Source organism: Acinonyx jubatus, chromosome B1, assembly GCF_027475565.1.
Source record: "Acinonyx jubatus isolate Ajub_Pintada_27869175 chromosome B1, VMU_Ajub_asm_v1.0, whole genome shotgun sequence".
Lineage (NCBI taxonomy): Eukaryota > Metazoa > Chordata > Mammalia > Carnivora > Felidae > Acinonyx > Acinonyx jubatus.
The window spans coordinates 37,214,295-37,220,066 of record NC_069382.1 but is presented as its reverse complement, the minus strand read 5'-3'; the positions used below and the strand labels follow the sequence as shown (position 1 = coordinate 37,220,066).

At 51.2% G+C, this 5,772-nt stretch overlaps 1 pseudogene; it reads left to right on the top strand.

Moving 5' to 3' along the window:
- Nucleotides 1-376: 376 nt before the first annotated feature.
- Nucleotides 377-1,618, top strand: LOC106976138 (40S ribosomal protein S15a-like; annotated as a pseudogene).
- The last annotated feature ends 4,154 nt before the right edge of the window (nt 1,619-5,772 follow it).

Genomic DNA, 5,772 nt, shown 5'->3' with positions numbered 1-5,772 from the left:
TATATATTTAAATTTCTTCTCGAATTGTCTGGTTGACCCATTCATTCTTTAATTGGGTGTTGTTTAACCTCCATGCTTTTGGAGGTTTTCCAGACTTTTTCCTGTGGTTGATTTCAAGTTTTGTAGCATTGTGGTCTGAAAGTGTGCATGCTATCATCTCAATTCTTTTACACTTTTGAGGGGAGGTTTGTGACCCAGTATGTGATCTGTCTTGGAGATGGTTCCATGTGCACTTGAGAAGAAAGTACTTGAGAAGTACTTGAGAAGAAAGCACTTCTAACGTAGTGAAACATGGTGTTGCTTGAATGATGGTGTCTCCCCAGGATTCTTTCACGCTGCCGGGCACATGTCACCTCTTCCCGTCGTTCCCCGCATAGGTGTTCCTACGCTTCTGGCGTAGTGAGACCAGATGTCAGTTTAAAGGTAACTTGTACTAGGCAAAGATTTCTTACATATGAAAACTGAAAGGAACAATCATAGAAGAACAAATGAATGCATAAACTGGACTTCACCGAAAAGAAAAACTGCTCTTCAAAAACACTGTTGAGAGAAGGAAATCACAGACTGGGAGAAGAAAAACCTTGCCAAAAAAATAGGTGATAAAGGATCTGTATCTAGCTCTTTCCACCATCTTTCTGTGCCACCATCATGATGCATGTGACTGTCGTGGCAGATACTCCCCAAAGCATAACAATACTGAAAAGAGAAGCAAACGCCAGGTTCTTACTAGGCCATGCTCCAAAGACATTGTCCACTTTCTAACTGTGATGATGAAGCATGGTTACACTGGTGAATTTAAAATCATTGATATCTCAGAGTTAGGAAAATTGTTGTGAACCTCACAGGCAGGTTAAGCAAGCATGAAGTGACTGGCCCCAGAATTGATGGACAATGCAAAGATCTAGAAAATTGGCAGAATAATCTGCTAAGTTTGGTTTCATTATACTGCCCACCTCAGCTACAGTCATGGACCATGAAGAAGCAAGTTGGAAACACACAGAAGGGGAAATCCTGGGATTCTTTTTCTAGGGATGTAATACATATGTGCAAATAAAATGCCTCAGTGGAGAAAACAACAACCACAAAAAAACAAAAAGAAAACAAAATAAGAAGGAACTGTGTCTAGAATATACAAAGAATTCTGAAACTCAACAAGTAAGAAAAGACACTAATTTTTAAAACAACAAAAGATTTAGACGATTCAAAGAAGATACACAGATGGCAAAGAAGCACATGAAAATATGCTCACCATCATCAGTTATTAAGGAAATGTATATTAAAACCATAATGAGATATATACTAAATATCCATCCGAATGGCTTGGATTTAAAAAGCTGACAATACTAAGTGTTCATGAATATGTATGTAGGAATTGGTGCTCTGACAGACTGTTGGTGGGGATGGAAAATGGTACAACTCCTTTAGAAAACAACTTGGCAGCTTCATAATAAGGGAATGTAAAGGGACATGAGATTTTCAAGGGTGATGAATATGTTAACTGTCTGGATTATGGTTATCATTTCAAACGTGTAAACATATGTCAAAACTATCAAATGACACACTTCATATATGTGCAGTTTACCTAACTAAAGCTGTTGGAAACGAAAAGCTCTTTCACAGGAAGAAATGTCTAAAACAGTGGATAAGACACAGATGGAAAGAAGGATGTAAAACAATAGTGAATTACAGGAATAACATATGAAAAATGATAAGCAGGTACAAAATATCTAATGTGGTGAGTGACTGGATGTGGTGATTTCAGGGAAGTTTGGAGTCCAGGACGTTTCATGTTCCAGGGTTGCTATTTATTAGGCTAGGGAACACAAATGACAGAGCAGATTACAGAGTCAGGGAAGAGGAAAGGGAAAGGGTCAGAAACAATGTCTTTAAATTAAGGCATATTAAATTAAAAGTACCCAGGGGACTTCCAAAAAAATGGTAGGGCCGCCTGAATGCCTCAGTCAGTTAGCACCTGACTCTTGATTTTGGCTCAGGTCATGATCTCACAGTTCATGGGTTCAAGCCCCCCATCTGATTCTGCGCTGATAGTGCAGGGTCTGCTTGAGATTTTCTCAATCTCTCTCTCTTTGCCCCTCCCCACTTGTGCTCTCTCTGTCTCCCTCTCCAAATAATAAATGAATCAACTTTAAAAACAGAAAAAGACAGAAAATTCAGATCAATACACTTCATGTAAGAAGTGTGGTGTTGTCAGACGTTGGTATTGGGTATCCATGGGGAGAGCCTTAGCTAGGGTTAGGATTCGGTCCAGGAACGTCGCCAGGCCCAAAACAACTCCGGTCTCATGATCTCCCTCGAGGACTGAAGTGAGGGCCCATGCCAGAAGTCGGCTAAAAGGCAGGGTTAAGGTCGAGGCAAGCTTAGGTTTCGGTGGAGGGTCCCAGTTCTGGTAGGGTTAGGTTTAGGTCCCAGGAGGCTGCAGACGCCAGACCCACAGCAGGGCAGTGGTCTCCCCAAAGGGCTGAGTTGAGGGCACAAGGGGCGGTGCCGGTCAGGATCCGTCTTTGGCTACCAAGGCCACACAGGTCGATTGGCCCCTGGTCGAAGAGACATCTGGAATCCTCTCGGGCAACTGCAGCCGGGCTTGGGAAACGACATGGTGAGATTCCAGGTTCCATGCCAAGTCAGCCTGCACCGCTTCTGGACCCCAGGCACATCGTGTTTTCAGACGTTGCAATTGGGTCACCATGGGGAGATAATCTGAGCTAGGGTTAGGGTTCATTTCAGGGACGTCGCCAGGGCAGAAGAGACTCCGGTCTGGTGATCTCCCTCGAGGGCTGAAGTGAGGGCCCATGCCAGAAAGCGGCTCAGTTGGAGGGTTAGGTTTCGAGGCAGGCTTAGGTTTTGGTGGAGGTTCCCGGGGTAGGGTTAAGGTTAGGGTTAGGTCCCAGGAGGCTCCAGGCGCCGAACCCACAGCAGGACAGTGGTCTCCCCGAAGGACTGAGTTGAGGGCATAAGGGATGGTGCCGACAGTATCCGGCTTTGTCAGCCAAGACCACACTCGTGATTGGGCCCCTGATCGAGGAGGCCTCTGGCATCCTCTCGGGCAGCTGCAGACGGGCCTGGGAAACAACATGGTGAGCTTCCATTTTCCATGCCGAGTCAGCCTGCACTGCTTCTGCTCCCCAGGTGCGTGGTGTTGTCAGACGTTGGAATTGGTTCTAATGGGGGAGAGCCTTAGCTAGGGTTAGACTTCAGTCCAGGGAAGTCGCCAGGGCCAAAGCGACTCCTGTCTCGCGATCTCGCTCGAGTGCTGAAGTGAGGGCCCATGCTAGAAGGAGGCTCAGTTGTAGGGTCATGGTTCGAGGCAGGCTTCGGTTTCGGTGGAGGTCCCCGTTCAGGGTAGGGTTAGGGTTAGGTCCCAGGAGGCTCCCGGGGCCGAACCCACAGAAGGGCAGTGGTCTCCCGAAGGGCTGAGATGAGAGCACAAGGGATGGTGCCGGACAGTATGCATCTTTGTCTTCCAAGACCACACACGTGATTGGGCCCCTGGTCTAGGAGGCCTCCGGAATCCTCTCGGGCATCTGTAGCCAGGCCTGGGAAACGACATGGTGAGCTTCCAGGTTCCATGCCAAGTCAGCCTGCACCGGTTCTGGACTGCAGGCCAGTGGTGTTGTCAGACATTGGAATTGGGTCCCGAAGGGGAGAGGGCCTTAGCTAGGGTTAGGGTTCGGTCCAGCGACATCGGCAGGGCCGCAATGATTCGGTCTCGTGATCTCCCTGGGGGCTGAATTGACAGCCCATGCCAGAAGGCAGCTCAATTGCAGGGTTAATATTCGAGGCAGGCTACAGTTTCGGTGGAGGGTCCCGGTTTGGGGTAGGTTTAGGGTTGTGGTTAGGAACCAGGAGCCTCCAGGCACTGAACCCACAGCAGGGCAGTGGTCTCCCAGAAGGCCTGCGTTGAGGACACAAGGGAGGGTGCCCGTCAGGATCCGTCTTTGGCTGCCAAGGCCACACACGTCGATCGGCCCCTGGTTGAGGAGGCCTCTGGAATCCTCTAGGGCAGCTGCAGCCGGGCCTGGGAAACGACATGGTGAGCTTCCAGGTTCCATGCCGAGTCAGCCTGCACTGCTTCTGGACCCCAGGCGGGAGGTGTTAACAGTCTTTGGAATTGGGTCTCCATGGGGAGAGAGCCTTAGCTAGGGTTAGGGTTTGTTCCAGGGACGTTGCCCAAGACCGAAGCGACTCCGGTCTTGTGATATCCCTTGAGGGCTGAGGTGAGGGCCCATGCCAGAAGGCGGCTCAATTGCAGGGTTAGGGTTCGAGGCAGGCTTAGGTTTTGGTGGAGGGTCCCGTTTCGGGTAGGGTTACTTTTAAGGTTAGGTCCCATGGGGCTCCAGGTGCCGAACCCACAGCAGCGCATTGGTCTCCCGAAGGGCTGAGAAGAGGGCACAAGGGACGGTGCCGGACAGTATCTTTGTCTGCCAAGACCACCCATGTAATTGGGCCCCTGGTCGAGGAGGCCTCTGGTATTCTCTTGGGCAGCTGCAGACGGTCCGGGGAAGCAACATGGTGAGCTTCCATTTTCCATGCCGAGTCAACCTGCACCGTTTCTGGACCCCAGGAGCGTGGGGTTCTCAGACGTTGGAATTGGGTCCCCATGCGAGAGAGCCTAAGTTAGGGTTAGGGTTCATTCTAGGGACGTTGCTAGGGCCGAAGCGACTGGGGCCTCGTGATCTTCCTCAAGGGCTGAGGTGAGGGCCCATGCCAGAAGGCGGCTCAGTTGCAGGGTTAAGTGTCGAGGTAGGCTTAGGTTTCGGTGGAGGGTCCTGATTCCCTGTAGGGTTAGGATAAGTGTTAGGTCCCTGGAGGCTCCAGGCGCCTAACACACAGCAGGGAAATGGTCTCACCGAGGGGCTGAGTTGAGGGCACAAAAGACGGTGCCGGACAGGATCCGTTTTTGGCTTCTAAGCCACACACGTCGATCGGCCCCTGGTCGAGGAGGCCTCCGGAATCTGCTCAGGCAGCTGCAGCTGGGCCTCTGAAACGACATGGTGAGCTTCCAGGTTCCATGCCGACTCAGCCTGCATCGCTTCTGGTCCCCAGGGGTGTAGTGTTCTCAGACGTTGAAATTGGGTCCCCATGGGGAGAGAGCCTTAGCTAGGGTTAGGGTTCGGTCCAGGGACATCGCCAGGGCCGAAACGACTCTGGTCTCGTGTACTCCCTCAGGGGCTGAAGTGACGGCCCATGCCAGAAGTCAGCTCAATTGCAGGCTTAAGGTTCTAGGCAAGATTAGGTTTCGGTGGAGGGTCCCGGTTCCGGGTAGGTTTAGGGTTGTGGTTAGGATCCAGGAGCCTCCAGGCGCTGAACCCATAACAGCGCAGTAGTCTCCCGAAGGGCTGAAATGAAGGCACAAGGGATGGTGCCGGACAGTATCCGTCTTTGTCTGCCAAGACCACCCATGTGATTGGGCCCCTGGTTGAGGAGGCCTCCGGAATCCTCTCGGAGAGCTGCAGCCGGGCCTGGGAAATGACATGGTGAGCTTCCAAGTTCCATGCCGAGTCAGACGGCACCGCTTCTGGACCCCAGGCGCGTGGTGCTGTGAGACGTTGGATTGGGTCCCCATGGGGAGAGAGCTTTAGCTAGGGTAAGGGTATGGTCCAGGGACATCGCCAGGGTCGAAGCGACTCCGGTCTTGCGATCTCCCTCGGGGGCTGAAGTGAGGACCCATGCCAGAAGGTGGCTCAATTGCAGGGTTGATGATCGAGTCAGGCTTAGGTTACGGTGGAGGGTCCCGGTTCAGGGTAGGGTTAG